Source organism: Dendrobates tinctorius, unplaced genomic scaffold, assembly GCF_039654945.1.
Source record: "Dendrobates tinctorius isolate UK_male_01 unplaced genomic scaffold, ASM3965494v1 ptg000086l, whole genome shotgun sequence".
In the NCBI taxonomy this organism is placed as follows: domain Eukaryota; kingdom Metazoa; phylum Chordata; class Amphibia; order Anura; family Dendrobatidae; genus Dendrobates; species Dendrobates tinctorius.
In genome coordinates, this window is record NW_027361754.1 from 20,191,811 (window position 1) to 20,209,142 (window position 17,332).

A 17,332-nucleotide genomic window follows, 5' to 3' on the forward strand; every position below is an offset into this window, starting at 1 on the left:
GACAGTTTGATTTCACAGTAGTTTGATTTACTTGGAGTTATATTCTGTTGTTTAAGTGTTCCCTTTATTTTTATGAGCAGTGTATTTCCAAAACCCTCTTTTCATTTGCTATTGATTTGAACCCCTTCACAATGTGGTGTCAGCTGCATCTATTTATTGTGGTCCGGAGTGAGGTCAGAATTTCACAGACTAACAGTATGGAGAAGATGGAGACATTTTTTTTCTCATCCAAGAAATTTGAATCACTTTCTGGTCAGAAAGCGATTAGCATACTCATCCTGATTTTCTCAGATGAGAGAATATACGCTGTTGAGACCCTATCCTAAAAGTTCCCAATATGTCTCAGGAGATCATCAGTTCCCCCTCAACCTCTCTTCCTTCTTACAGTCTGGTTGTAAGGCTTGGTGCTGCAGCAGAAGCCTCTCCCCCTTTCCAAAATTCAGTCCAAGGAGGAAAATAAGGTAAAAGCCTTTTACTAAACTACATAAGTGCCCTCCAATCAAAAATGGAAACCATTAAAGTGAAAAAAATTAACACATGTGTTCTCTGTAAGACAATTGACTGAAGCAAAAACCTCCCAAAAGTGGTCAGAGAAATGTTAGGACCTGTCTGTTTGCAGATAAATCCTTATTATGATCTGATGTACAAAGTCCAACTTTACAGGCCCAAAGATATGAAAAGGTTTAGTCTTTGAAAATTGATTGTGAATGTTGTAAAAGCAGTGACATTTGCCACTTGGTGATGTACAGTAGTTTCCACGTCTCAGTATGTCAGTTATCCATGCCGCTGTTGTTCTTCTGGTGTTTATCTCCTGCATGTGATGTCCCGCACAGTGAACACTTGGTTACGCCACCTCTCACCCTCCTTGTAGTACAGAACGTTCCACATTAGGGTAGTTTCACATTAGCGTTTACGGCCGCAGCGTCGGGCTGTGCACGGCCGCCGCTAAGCCCCGCCCCCTGCGCGCCTCCGCCGGTAGCTACGCCTACGGGTGCATGACGCTGCATGCATCCTGCGTCCCCTATCTTTAGCACTGGGGACGCAGGCCGAGCGCAAGTATGTGTTTGGCGGCGCATGCGTCCTTTTGACGGTGCGCCAAGCGCACCAAATTGCTACAGGTTGCTACAAATTGCTACAGTGCTAAAGATAGGGGACGCAGGATGCATGCAGCATCATGTGTCCGTAGGCGGAGCTACTGGCGGAGGCGTGACAGGGGCGGGGCTTAGCGGCGGCCGTGCGCAGCCCGACGCTGCGGCCGTAAACGCTAATGTGGAACTACCCTTACCTGTCTCTCACCTCGCTCCACTTCTAGCTACCATCTTCCTTTTTGCTCTTTAGAGGGATCATGTTTCACATGCTGGGCAGCAAAAGAAAAGCAGAGGACATCAAGAATAATTAAACAACTACAAATTGTCATAAAGGGCAATACAGAAAGTGGGGAAAAGAGGTAATATCTGTGAGAAAGCAGAGCAATCATGGGGGCTGTCATCCATTATATTGCTAATCCCACTTGTAACAAGTTCTGGTGGCTTCAAAACAAAGATGCAGCACAGAGTCAGTAAAGATACTGGAAATAACAAAGAATTTCTTCTCTACTATGGGGGCATCACCTAGTGATTCAGACAAGCACAGATCATTTTCAGAAAATGAAAAACGAAAATATTCTGTGATACAACCAATTGTTCAAATCCAAATTCTCAGCTGAAATGTTTAGTACAGAACGGCGGCAGATTCATCTGGTATTCTAGCAAGAAAACATGTCCTCCGGCATAGCTCGAGACATCAGGAGACTATTACCCTGATCATCTACGACATCTTGACGCTTTACAAGTTTCTAACACTTATTTCTACAGAACTTTTGAAATGCCTAAAGCAAAATGTACCGAAACCTCTCTGAAGGCGCTGGAAGTGTTATGTTTGACGAGTGTGACCAACCTGTCAATCAGTTCTCCAAGCGATGCTACAGATCGCTTGGAAAACGCTAGCATTCTGCAAGCTAATTACGCTTGCAAAACGCTAGTTTTTCCGCGGGAATTTAAAATGCGATTTTCCCGTGGAATGGAATTCGGAATTCTCGCGGTAATTTCCGCGAGAGTTCCGCTACGTGTGAACTTAGCCTTAAAACAAAAGGCAGCGTCTGCAACGATCAGACTGATGGCTCATATCTGGGTCTGACGGAAACTATGAGGCAGGAACCCGGCCTGGCTACCTCCAGTTCTAATGTACAGTGCATTGCTGGTGGAGCAGTGCTCCTGTCGGAATCCTCACGTCCTCTTCCGACAGTTGTGTTAGCTGACTGGTGCAGTCGTTCATCTGCATTCTCCAAAAAGACTGACTGGCTGCAGTGGTCACCTGATACCTACTGGAAAGCAAGAAAACGGCGGGGGACAATATCAGCAGTACAAAGAAGCGGCCAGGGTCCAGTAGGTGAGCTGGGTTATTTTTTTATCTAAGTACTTTTTATAAAAAGTTATTTTTATGGGAAACCCCTTTATTAGGAGCCCAGTGCACCCTGCAAAGTGTACTCCTTAAAAAAGGGAAATGTGATTATGGATTGAGTATAATAAGTGTTTTGGACCTTAATGACCAGGCACTGTTCAGTACTAGTTGGTTTGATGAACCAAACTTTTTTTTTACTTGTTGACTGCTAAAAAACATTTAGGGGCGTTTTTGTTAAACATGGTGTTTTTCAATAGCTTATTATAGATATATATTTTTTTAAGATGTAAAATATATAAAAAGTTAAACAAATATATAAAAAAAATATATATCTAATATATAATTACCTTGTAATGTCTTCGCATCCTGTTCTGTCCAGATGTGTCCGGAGCCCAGAATTCCAAGCAGAGGGAGTTCACCGACCGCCATATAGAGACACCCAAGTGATGGGTGTCTCAATATGGAAACTGCTAGTGGTACCAACCTATTGCGCGGTACCACCAGCGGAACACCGTCGCACCACACACACATACACACTGTACACGCCACACACACACACACTGTATAAGCCGTACGCACCACACACACACACACACTCTGTATATGCCATATGCACCACACACACACACTGTATACACTGTACGCATCTGTCTGCGCAAAGATGGCGGTGGTCTGATTTACTGCGTCTGCATGAATTCCGCGCAGGCGCAATGAATCATTTGGTTGATCCTGGCAGCAGATGTGCAACATGTCTACAGGCAAAAGAAGCCGGTCATATTAAAGGGGTTTTCCTACTAACTAAAGTTCATTTTAAAAATTCTGTGTCTGACCGTGTACAGAGCATACCACATCTCCTGGGTAGGGGAGGAAGCAAAAGTCAAATTCTGACATTACAGCAGGGGATCACAGAAGATTCATTTTGTGAGGTAAAATATTTCACTGACTGTTTTTAAACAATATTTTACCTCACAAAATGTATCCTCTGCGATCTCCAGCTGTAATGTCAGTATTGTCTTTTGCTTCCTCCCCTGCCCAGGAGCTGTGGTATGTTCTGTACACGGTCAGACACAGGGGTGAGAGAGATAGAGCTCAAACAGGACAGCACATGAGGAGAGAACACAGCAGAGGAAGGAGAGAGACAGCAGACAAGGGGGATAGCACATGGGGTAGACTGGTCAAAAAAGAGAGCACAGACGGGAGAAGTCAGCACATGGGGAAAGAGAGAGTGGATAGGTGGGTGAGCACATGGGGGGGAGAGATTCTCAACGCTGCAAAGCCTGCCCCCATTGTGACATTACCGCCCTCCATCGGGCCTCCATCTAGTGTGTGTGTGTATATATATATATATATATATATATACGTACATAGTTGATATTGTTTATTCATTACATTTGCACATTACATTATAAAAAAAGTATTAAATTGGGTTTCCAAACTGGATCGTATCATTTGAGGTTTATAGGCTCGGATAAGGGGGCATTGTTGAACTTTTGGCATAGAGTGTTTTTTTTTCTTTTACTGTTATTTTTTTTTTTCCTTTGGGGACATTCACAAGATGGATGCAGGAGCCTTCAAGAGCATCTGTCAGTATTTTTTGCTATGTAATCTGAGAGCAGCATGATGTAGAGACAGAGACCCTTATTCCAGCAATGAGTCACTTACTGGTCTGCTTGGTGCAGTTTTCAAAGAATCCCTTTTTTCTCTGCTGTAGATGTAGCAGTGTCAGAAACCCACCCACACCACTGACTGGCAGCTTCCTGTACACTGTCAGCAAGCTACCAATCAGTGCTTGGGGGTGGGATTACACACATTAGCTGGACTGCCTGGCATGTCACACCTAGTCATGCTGTGATAATCGTCTGCTGATAAAACACTGATTGTATTGAAACTACAGCACACAGCCTAATAAGTGATACATCATTGGAATCAGGCTATCTGTCCCTACATCATGCTACACTCATATTAAATAGAAAAAAAACTGCTGACAGATTCTCTTTAAACCCAGCTCTGGACCACACACCATAAAAAGAGAACATGGTTATTAATAGGTTTAAGGGGTTATCTCACCATAGACTTCCCTGGCATTTAATGCCATTTGGTGGGGGTCTTACTGCTGAGACCCTTGTCAAATGTTATATAAGTGAAAATTCTGAGTGTCTTTAGCTGCTACCAGGGGAAACTAACTGTATACAGATTTAGAAGCCTCTCCCCTAATAAGCACACTAGGAAATGTAGAGAAAGCTGAAGGATTACAGATGCTAACAGGAGCCTGAACAACAACTAAAAGCACTTGGATCTGATACAAAATGGTTTAAAACATATTTCCATTAAGAATCCCATGGCTACAATGCTAATCAGGTTATTAATTTGAGATCGGTGAGAGTCCGACTCTAGAGACCCCCAGTACTCAATTGATTAAATGTGGCACAGCGCCATACATTGTGTTGTGGTGATGATTGGTACTACAAACCCATTTGTATGGGAGACATCTTGCAGTACCATCCCTGGCCACTACACTATGTATGGCGCTGTGCCATCAGCTGTTCAGTGATTGAAGGATCGATACTGAAAAGCGCCTTTAAGGGTATGTGCACACGTAGTTTTTAGGTGCTGCAGATTTGTAAAATCCGCAGGTAAATTTCAGGTCAAAAGACCTGCGGTTTACCTGAGGATTAGGCTGCGGTTTTGCCCTGCGGTTTATCACCTCTACAATGGAGGAGATGGTAAACCGCAGCGGAATCCGCAGAAAAGAAGTAACATGTCATTTCTTTCTGCGGATTTGAAACCGCAGCAAAATCGTGCGGAAAATTCCGCAGCATGTGCACAGCGGTTTCCATTTTACATAGAGTAACATAGTACTGTACAACGCAGCAGATTCTGCTGCGGACCCGCAGGGCCAGAAACGCTGCGGATCTGCAGCAGAATCCGCAGCGTGTGCACACACCCTAAGGTATCAGATGTCATACAGGACATTATTACATGAGAGGCGTCACATTGCACACGTCAATGGCTTAGTAGTTGAGACTTCTCCTCTTTATTGGCATGTGACTCAAAGGAAACCTCTCGTACAAAGATAATCTACGAACAATGGAATGTTCCGTGCTATCACCAAGTGCACAAACATTCTGCTGCGAGCGCACATTCCTGATATATTCCTCCTGACATCTCTGCCTGAACACATTAAATCAGACCATTTCAGACACACACTAAATCTTAATGACTAGTCCATAGCATAAAACTATATATTTCAAGATAAAACATTCTAGGTAGACTTTGCTCTATTATTCCAAAATAAATGTATGGCTGTACAGTGGACCAAACGTCGTTTAACTCTGGTCAATTAGTGTCATCTTTTGTTTGTTTTCCAGTGTAGAACCTATTTCTGCCACTATGTGGTGTAAGAGAGCGTTCTAATACTGAGATCTCAATGAAAGTACTCCCTACACAGCACTCCACATGGCTGGTGGTGGTATTGCATATAAAAGTGAGACTTATTTTCACAACTTGGGAACTTTAGTCCTATCAAAAATGATTAGATGGCAGATTATGTCTGATTATGGATCCTGGGGAAGGCAAGTTAGATATTTCTAGGCTTAGCTATAAAGTTGTTGTACTACAAAATATGAATTTTGGTAATACTGTATCACCTTGTATCTTGCATGTCCCCCAAATTGTTTTACAACATCCTGTCCATTAATTATTAAAGCTGTATTCCCATTAATGGCAACTATTGGAATGTTGGTTTCTCCGGTTGGCAAAAGATGGCTCCATGTATGAACAGACCCTTAGGGTACCGTTACACCTAGCGACTCACCAGCGATCCCGATCAGACGATACAAGGGAGAAGCAGTTGGTAGTCAGGGCCTGCGGTTGCAAATCTCTTTCATGCATGGGATGTGGATTCCACATGGATTTTTGGATCAAATCCATAGAAAAACTGCATGAAATCCAACCTGTGTGAATGTACCCCAAGACAGTGGATGACTACATCAGGGCAGTGGATGACTACATCAGGCAGATGATGGCAGTGAGCTCTTTATCTGCAGTTACATTTGGCGTCTGGACGAAATCCTGGAAATATTTTCTTCCAGCAGAGGATACACCTGTATGGATATACCATTAACACTTCAAAGAATGGCTTCCTAATCCCCTTCCCAGAATACAGACACTTCGTCCATTACTGTCTGGCCAAGACTTCAGAGCAGAAAGTAGCAGAGCAGGTCTGGTGCCATCGTAGGAATGAGTCTCTGCTCATCATCAGGGTCTGCCCGGGATTCTACTGCACTTCAGAGAGGGAGATGATGACAACGGGAGTAAAATCTGCGTGTGCGGCGAGCTTACTGAGCGCAAAGTGACCAAGCGGAAACACAACAACATATTTCCACCGGTTATATCATGAATCCCCTACACTGCTATACAGGAAAACGAAGAGATCCCAAATATAGTAAAACCAATCTTTTATTTCAAATAAGGTTAAAAAATACACAAAAAAGCAAAATGCTTTCCACCGGTGTATAACATCCAACCCCGTTGCCTCATACCAGTATATAACATCCAGCTTCATTTCCCCTGTGTATAACTTCTAGATCCATTGTTCCCCCAGTGTATAAAATCCGACCACATTGCCCCCACCCCCTTGTTAATCTCCAGACCCCCTCCTGCCTATCCTAACTTGTGACAGACCACCCGGTGGTGCAGAGCTCGCTGATACCGGTGCGGTCCTGTAAAAGAAGCAACCGGGGTAACAAGTCCGTGGCCATGACATTTCTTCCCCCTGAGGCTGTGTGCAGTGTGCACACGTTGCGGATTCTGCTGCGGAATTTTCCTCGCAGATTTGTCTAAATCCGCAGGTAAATCCGCAGGTCAAATTAACCTGCGGTTTATCTGCGATTTACTGCGGATTAGCCTGTGGTTTGACACCTGTTATGGAGCAAGTGCCAAACCGCTGCGGAATCCACACAAAGAAGTGACATGCTGCGGATTTGAATCTGCAGCAAATCCGCAACGTGTGCACTGCGTTTTTCTTTTTACATAGACTAAAATGGTACTGTACAGCGCAGCAGAAACTGCTTCGGATCCGCAGGGCCAAATCCGCTGTGGATCCGCAGCAGAATCCGCAACGTGTGCGTACACCCTGAATCTTCCCCCATCACCTTTGAGTGATATTATTGAGAAGACGAAGGATCCACAGCAATTCAGCCACAAAGTGGAGACCCTGTAATGTTACAGAGCGGGGGGCCGAGTGCTGAAGAGCAGAAGGCAGAAAAGTCTCCAACACTCTGCTGACCTCATAACTGCAGAGTCCAGACCTCCTCTGGTATAACATCAGCACAAACACTGCTCCCCAGCCGGGAGCTTCATGGCCGAGCAGCTGCATGCAGCCGTACATCACCAAGCACAATGCCGAGCATCAGATGCAGTGGTGTAAAGCTGCCATCACTGGACTCTGTAAGAGATGTCATTTGTGCAGGGACAGATCACACTTCTCTATCTGCATCTGATGGAGCAGGCTGGGTTTGGTGATTCTAGGAGGAGGTTACTCCCCTGACTGCATTATGCCCCCTGTACAGTTTGGTGGAGAAGGGATAATACTATGAGCTTCTTTTTCAGACATTGCCCTTTTCTGTTCCAGCAAGGTCCAAAAGGGCATGGTTGGGTGGGTTTGGTGTTAAAGATCTTGACTGGCTGCACATAGCCCTGACCTCAAGCTCATCCAACAAGAAGATTGCGAGTCAGGCCAGATACACTGCTCAATACTGATGTATAATCTCCTTCATGCTGTTGCTGCTTTCTAGTAAGTGTTTATATCACCCCTGGATTCACAGCTACACAGCTCAGTACTGCAGTATTGTCTCTTATGCTGCTGTTGTTGTTTCTGAACATGTGATATATAGTGACAGGAGTGCAGGAATCCCTCATGTTGGTGTGTGCTGTGTAAGGGAGGTATCACAGCAGCTTGTGTCCACCCACTAACTCAGAGGAAACTGGAAATTAGATAAACTGGTGAAAAATGAATGATACAAGCCAAATGATGACCAGAAATAGTGTTATTCCTCATGACAGCTTATGATGAAAAGTCACCAGAAATGACAGGTCCACATTACTGATGCTCATTACTCCACTACCAGCCTCCATGCAGCCACTGTGGGTATCTCTCCATGTTAGCAGCTGACCCTGAGCTCATCACCATCATGCAGCTCACACAATAATTCAGTGTCGTGGTTCAGTCACACCAATAACAAGTGAAATCTCAGTCTTTGTGAGGTTCCCGCAGAGGAATCTCCCTGGCCATAGTCCTCCTCTGCTGGCGTCAGTCTTGTTGCACAAGCAGCGATTCAGAATTCCAATCATATTTCATTCACTTCAAGGTAAATAGCGATCGATTCCCAGCTGGTGGTGGATGGTTTTTACCACTGACCCTGGACAGATTGATGCCATGTTCCTTTTGTTCCTTCGTACCGTCTTTTATCTGTCAGCACAATGATCGATAAATGATGTTTGATGTGATGCAGATATCGTCTTGTCGATATAACATTATTCCTCAAAAGTACCCGACACCCTTAACATTAAAGGAGTTGATTATCTTTCCCTAGGATAGGTCATCATTATCAGATTAATGGAGGTCCGACACCCGGCACCCCCACTGATCAGCTGTTATTGGGTATTCGTGCACAGTCACGGCCTGGTGTAAGGATATTTAGGGTTTCAGTACACAGCAGCGGTAAGAATTCACGCTGAGGACTGGATGAGGGATGGCGAGACGTGAGGTATTCATCATTACTATTATTATTATTTTGTACACCTTATGTTTATTATGCTTTTCCGTCTCTCCTGATTCTTTTTCTTTTTTTAAATCCATCATATGGTTCCAGAGATACTGTAGTTTTCATTATGTGCCATTTTTTATGGTCTCTGCCAAGGGGGCATGGCTCGTGGGATTCCTTGGGGGTGTGCATTTAGCCTGTTCTGCATAATTTCACTGTTCACCCAACCCCTTTGGTAAAAACCATAAAAATGTACATTAAATAAAAAGTATGGTGGATACAAAAAATAATTTAAAAATATAGAATACTCAGGAAAACAGCGGGAATAATATAAGAGCAAAAAATTGCTACTTTTGACCTGGTGATAGGCCCTCTTTAATATATACTGAGGATTATGGTGTCCATCACTCATTGGGTCCCATGGTAAGAGAAAAAGTACAGATGTAGCGCTTGTCAAATTGATGACACGTGCGGAACCCGAGAAGCGTAGTTCTGTAGCAAAGTACAATAACGATTGTGCTACCTGAGCAACGTTATTTCACCAAAATACCGCCACGGCGCGATGCAATGGTGGACGTCTTGCTATATGTATCTTTTACAGGATATGATCATACCCATCTCTTATACGATCGTACACAGAGGCCACAACAACAATCTTTTCACCTCTCCTGGCTTTTGAAACCCGATGGACCTGCTCAGCATGTGTGTTAGATGATAAGCGCAATCTGACCTCATCCCTACACGCCGTCCTTCACTGTTATAAACTATATGACCAGCAAAGGGAGCACTTGTATCTCAGTGGAGCAAATCACAATAGATAACCCGCGAACAAGTATTACATTGAGTATTTCTGTAAATCATTGTAATGGCCTCTTATGTGTCACACTAGGAACTGTTTGGGGGTTTTTTTTGTTTTTGTTTCGATTTTATCATTTTTTTTTATTTATTAAGCTGCAGTGAAAATGAGAAAACATATCGGGCTATTTCTGATTGCTATGGAAACGATTTGGAATTCCATGAAAAAGGGACTTGAAGTTGATACTAAAATGTATAGAGATTTATTAAATGTATATCCTAAAATTTCCACTGTTATATTTTCTTTCTTATTTAAAACTAAAAAAATAAAAAATAATAATATAATAAATCAAGATTATAAATATGCACTGTTCAAAAAAATAAAGGGAACACATAAACAACAGAATATGATGCCAAGTAAATGAAACTTCTGTGAAATCAAACTGTCCACTTAGGAAGCAACACTGATTGACAATCAATTTCACATGCTGTTGTGCAAATGGAATAGACGACAGATGGAAATTATTGGCAATTATCAAGTCCCCCTCAATAAAGGAGTGGTACTGCAGGTGGGGACCACAGACCAAATCTCAGTACTAATGCTTTCTGGCTGATGTTTTGGTAACTTTTGAATGTTGGTTGTGCTTTCACACTTGTGGTAGCATGAGACGGACTCTACAACCCACGCAAGTGGCTCAGGTAGTGCAGCTCATCCAGGATGGCACATCAATGCGAGCTGAGGCAAGAAGGTTTTCTGTGTCTGTCAGCGTAGTGTCCAGAGGCTAGAGGCGCTACCAAGAGACAGGCCAGTACACCAGGAGACGTGGAGGCGGCCGTAGGAGGGCAACAACCCAGCAACAGGACCGCTACCTCAGCCTTTATGTAAGGAGGAACAGGAGGAGCACTGCCAGAGCCCTGCAAAATGACCTCCAGCAGGCCAAAAATGTGCATGTGTCTGCAAAAACAGTTAGAAATCGACTCCATGAGGATGGTCTGAGTGCCCGACGTCCACAGATGGGGGGGTTTTGCTCAGAGCCCAACACCATGCAGGATGCTTGGCATTTGCCACTGAACACCAGGATTGGCAAATTCGCCACTTGCGCCCTGTGCTCTTCACAGATGAAAGCAGGTTCACACTGAACACATGTGTCATGGTCTGCTGAGTTTCTGGGATTAGGTGGTATTAGGGTTAACCAAGATGGCCTCACTCTGGGATTCTGGGAGGCTTCTTATAGCCTCATTGTGGGGCCATTCCCTGTCGCTTATACTCTGACCATTGGCTGAGTGTGTTTGACCCTGTTGTGCCTGTGCTACGATTACATCTGTCTGGTTCTGATTTGGCTGTGTCCCTGTTACGAGTTTTGCCTGCCCCTTTTGTACTGTGCTGCCCTTTCTGTGTATGACCCTTTGGCTGCGTCCTGACTACCCTCTGCCTGCTTCTCTTGTACTGCGCTGCCCTCTCTGTGTATGAACCCTTGGCTACGTCCTGACTATCCATTCTGTCTAATCCTTCGGTACTGTTGTGCTACCTCGTGCTTTGACCCCTACCTGATCTGGTTTACGTCCCTGTCTATGCCCCTTAGTAACTTTGTCCCGTAGTTATAGTTACCCTTCTAGGAGTTTTCCTTCAGCTCCTAGCTCTCTGGAGATTAGGCCACGCCCCCAGCAGTCACATGCTTCAGGTCCTGTTTCTCTGAAGCACGCATCTTCACTGCTGCTGCCCCGCTCCACAGGTATCTTTGGGCACAGTTTGTTTACTCAGGACATGCGCAGTGAGCAAGTGCAGTGCGGTGTTCCTGACAACATGAGACAGACGTGACAGAGTCTGGAGATGCCATGGAGAGCGATCTGCTGCCTGCAACATCCTTCAGCATGACCGGTTGGGCCGCACAGCACTCAATGTTCTCGCCAGAGTTAGCCTGACTGAAATTAGGTACTGAGATGAGATCCTCAGACCCCTTGTGAGACCATATGCTGGTGTGGTTGGCCCTGGGTTCCTCCTAATGTAGGACAATACCAGACCTCACGTGGCTGGAGTGTGTCAGCAGTTCCTGCACGATGAAAGCATTGAAGCTATGGAATGGCTCGCCCGTTCTCCAGACATGAATCCGATTGAGCACATCTGGGACATCACGTCTCGCTCCATCCACCAACGTCACGTTGCACCACAGACTGTCCAGGAGTTGGCGGATGCTTTAGTCCAGGTCTGAGAGGAGATCCCTCAGAAGACCATACGCCGCCTCATCAGGAGCATGCCCAGGCATTGTAGGGAGGTAATACAGGCACGTGAAGGCCACACACAATACTGAGCATCTTTTCCTTGTCATGAGGCATTTCCACTGAAGTTGGATCAGCCTGTAATTTGATTTTGCACTTTGATTTTGAGTATCATTCCAAATCCAGACCTCCATGGGATATTCATTTTGATTTACATTGATAATTGTTATGTTTTATTGTTCTGAACACATTCCACCATGCAATGAATAAAAATTTGCAACTGGAATATTTCATTCAGAGATATCTAGGGTGTAATATTTTAGTGTTCCCTTAATTTTTTTTAGCAGTGTATATATATATATATATATATATATATATACACACACACAAACTTTAGAATTAAAAACATTTTTTTTATACTTTAGAACCGAAAGAAACATGATTACTACACTTCCGAATGTGTCCAGAGCAGGACAAATCTTGTATATTCTCTATTTTTTCATACTTTTGGGGTTGAGAGGGGAAAGGGTCATCTCTGGTTATGGAGAGCAGCAGCATCGGACTGGAGCACCTTGGGCCCACCAGAGAAAATGATTCTTGGGGCCCACTATGTAGCTACATAGAAATAAATACAAAACCACCAATTGTGCGGTAAAACGCTCTAATATCAGGGTATAATATAAGGTAGTACACGTCTTAATTATGTAGCAGGGGTTTGGGTAACCCTCCTCATAGAATATAAAGTAGCCCCCTCTTAGGGTACAATGCAGCCCCCTCATAGTATATAGAGTAGCCCCCTCATATAGTATAATGTAGCCCACTGACAGAATATAATGCAGACCTCATTTAGAATAATGTAGCCCTCCTCATAAAATATAATGTAGCTCCCATAGAATATAATGCAACCAGCGTCATAGAGTATAATGCAGTCCCCCATAGGATATAATGTTGCCCCCATAGAATATAATGCAACCCCCTCATAAGGTATAATGCAGCCTCCCCAAAGAATATAATTTAGCCCCCTCATAGGGTATAATGCAGCCCCCTCATAGGATGTAATGTATCCCCCTCATAGGGGGTATACTGCAGCCCCCTTCATATGGTATAATACAGCCCTCCCAAAGAATATAATATAGCCCCCTCAGAATATAATGCAGCCCCCCTCATAGGGTATCATGCTGCCCCCTCATGGGGTATCATGCTGCCCCCTTCATGGGGTATCATGCTGCCTCCCCTCATGTGGAGTATTATACTACCCCCTCATACGGGTATCATGTTGCCCCCCCCATATGGGGTATCATGCTGCTGTGGTGTTTGCAGGTACGCAGGATGCAGTGACGAGTCGCGAGACAATTTGATGCTTGCTATAATAACGTTTATAAGACTAGAGGGAACTTTCCTCAGTCACGGCCTGATCAACAAAAGGGCGTAACACGGGTTGCCCTCACAGGGGCTCTATACAAGCAAACACAAACGGGTAGAACACGACTACTTACGGCAATAGCCGGTCACTATAGGGCCGCGGTATGGCCGACTACGGGTCCTTAATTATATAGTCAACTTAGCCGTCCAGACGTTCCTCGCCGTTCGGAATGGTGGTCATTCGGCGTAGTAGTCGCTGGGCCCAGTTGCTGAGGCAGTGACGAAGTCTTCGCGAGCTCCGGCGCACTGATGACACTGGAGCCCCACAGGCCCCGGCGGAGTCCTTGGACGGATGGGCCGCAGTCCCCGGACTGGGGCAAGCGGCAACGATGTAGGGTGGCGATTCACAGGCCACCTGCGCAGCTAACAGCTGTGACGGGGAGTCCGCGGCCAGCAGAGGCTCGGCCCCTGCTGCGGACCGGAGCGGGACAGTGGTGGCCGCCGACGGCACTGTACTTGCCGCGGCCACTGGTGAGAGTAGGGCGGCTGCGGGTGGAGGGGGACAGGCCGTGAGCTGGAGCGAGATGGCAGCGGCCGTGGGCGACCGCGGGTAGGCCGCAGCCGCGGGCTGAGGTGAGGCGGCAGCGGCCGCAGGTCGAACTGGGGCCGCAGTGGCCGCGGGCTGGAGCGGGGCAGCAAGTCTCGGATGATCGCCTTGGCGCCGTCCTTCTGGAGTCCTCAGTGAGCGTCTTCCCTGACATTGGTAAGTCGCTCTAGCTTTCAGTCGCTCCCACGGTCTCCTGCTGCCTCTGTCCCGGTCTGCTGACTCATCGTCCCGGGAATTCCTCGCCTCCTTTATACTGGTCCCTCCCCCAGCCCATTTATCTGTCACAACAGTCCGTCCCCGAACTCTGTCCCCCGGGGACAGTTTCCCCCGGAACCCAGATGACGGCTCCCTTGGTTCTGGCCCGGACACTCGACGGGGGCCGTTCCTCCCACACTCCCCTGCCCTGTATGCTCGCCAGTCCTCGGGAGAGGGTTTTCGTAGACTCGGGTTAGTTTTTTGGGACGACAGTCCTTGTCGCCATACGAACTGGTCCTGTTCGTAACGTTCAGGGGGTTTGCCAGCTGTTGACCGCTCGGAGCGTCGAAACTCGGGTGTAGTGGAGTCTTCTGGGGTGGTGGAGAGTGATCGAATTGTTGGTTCTGGTGGAAATCCCGGGTCTACTGTAGTGCCACTACTGGGGCGACCCGCAGCTGCGACGGGGAAGTCCTCTTCATCATCCAGGTCCCAGACCGTGGGCGGGGGGTCGGGGACCTGGAGGGTCGGTTCAAGCCGCGGGGGATCGATAGACGTACAAGGCCGTAACATGTTACGGTGCACAACCCGAGTGAGGGGCGCGTTGTTTCCTTCAGACTGTATTTCATGCACAGGCCCCTCGGGGCTTATTCGGCGCAACACACGGTACGGGTTCACCTCCCACCGTGGTTCTAACTTTTTTTGGGGATGTTGATCAAGTACGAGTACCCGATCCCTAGTCTGAAAGTCAATGGGTGGGGGCTGTGCTCCTCCCTTGGTGTTCTAGATCCTGGCGCTTCGTATGAACGATACGGTGGAGGGTCTGCAGCCGGTGCCGGTGGTTGTGGACCCACGAGGATACCCTGGTCCAGGGTTGGGGATCCTCCGGGTTCAATTCCACCTCCGTAATTCCTTTGCCTTCCCGTCCGAACAGCAATGAGTAGGGGGTGTAACCAGTCACTCGATGCACCCGATTGTTATATACCCACACCAGCTCGGGGACATATTCAGGCCAGCGGGCCTTGCGGTCGCTCTCCAGGGTGCGCAGCATTTGGATTAGCGTACGATTGAATCGTTCGCAGGCTCCGTTTCCCTGCGGGTGGTACGGCGTAGTCCGCGATTATCGATACTGTAAAGATGGTGTAGCTCTTCCATGACTTTTCCCAGGAAGCACGCTCCTTGGTCCGAATGTATTCGTTGTGGACAGCCATACACTTGGATAAAGTTCTTACAAATCGCATAGGTGGCCGACTCTGCTGTTTGGTCTCGAGTGGGGGTGACCACGGCGAACTTGGTGAAATGGTCCACCATAACGAGACAATGTTCATATCCCTGATAGGCAGGACCTATGGTCAGATAGTCCACCGTAAGAAGCTCCAGAGGGGCTGATGTTACAATAGATTGCACCGGGGCTCGTTGCGCAGGGGGTTTAGCGAGCTCGCACAAGCGGCAGGTTCGGCAAACTTCTTCTACAGCAGCGTGCAAGCATGGGTGGTACGCTATCTGCTGCAACCATTCTAAAGTCTTTTGAGCACCAAAATGAGCCCCGTTCTCATGGGCTTCCCGGGCCAGTTGGTTGAGATGGGCTCCGGGCACAATCAACTGCCATATCGTAGCTGACGTGGTTCGTGACATGGCTTTTTGATATAAAAGTCCCTTTTTGATGATTAGTTTTTCCCACTGGCGCAACATTAGCAACATATCTTGGGTCAAAGTCTGTCTCTGTGAGCCCATGTGCAATTTACCGGTGGCCACTGTCAGGATCCTGTCAGCACCAGCGTGCAGCCTCCGCTGAGCAGGGACTCACCCGCACTGTAGGGGGGCCCGGGGTCAGGTACAGCCGGAAAGTACAGATACACAGGACCTGTGGACGCTGAAGATTAGCAAGCAGTCACAGGACCTACGGTCATGTGACTGCAAGGGGGCGGGGCTTAGCGTCCTGCTTTCAGAGATGGCAGGACACTATACAGAAATACTCAGAGTCAGGCAAAATGGAGGTCATACACAGAGATATCAGTAAAGTACCAGGGATGAGACAGAACGAATAGTCAGGGCCAAGCAGAAGTCAAAACCAAACAGACATAGAAGGTGCCAAGCAGAATCCAAAACAATATCCAGACAACAGACCGAGTCGTACACAGAGAATCAAGCAACCAGAACACAGCACAAACACACTCAGGGGTCACCACACAATGCCAAGGGCAAAAGTATAACTGACGGGGATGGGAGCGTCCTTAGGCTATAAGAAGCCTCTCCCAGAACCAGGGAGAGGCCACAATCATAGCCCCAGGTGTGCAGGTAAGCCTGCACTGGGATCACAACCTTTAACCCCAGAAATGCCAGTCATCAGCACTGGTTGCAGACATTAACCCCACATGTGCGAGTCAAACCCGCACTGAGATCATGACAGTACCCCCCTCTCAACGGGGGGCCTCTGGACCCCCAGGCTTGCCCGGGTACTTAGCATGGAAAGCCCGCACCAGGCGATCAGCATGCATAATAATAATAATAATAATAAATTTTATTTTTATAGCGCCGACATATTCCGCAGCACTTTACATTTCAGAGGGGATTTGTACAGACAATAGACATTACAGCATAACAATAATCACATACAGTAGATTATAACAAATACCAAGAGGAGTGAGGGCCCTGCTCGCAAGCTTACAGTCTATGAGGAAAGAGGTAGACACGAAAGGTGGGTGGTAACAGTTGCCCTGATTGTATGGACCAGCCATAATGTTAAGTGTGTAACAGTACAGACACAGAGGGCTAATGGATGCATAAAGCATGTGGGAACATGATGCTGGGAACCTGGTTATGGTAAAACTTTTGGCTCTGCCACACAGGGATAGGTTAGGTTAATGTGTTGAGGAGATAGGCCAGTCTGAATAAATGCGTTTTCAGGACACGCTTAAAATTGTGGGGATTGGGGACTAATCGTATTGACCTGGGA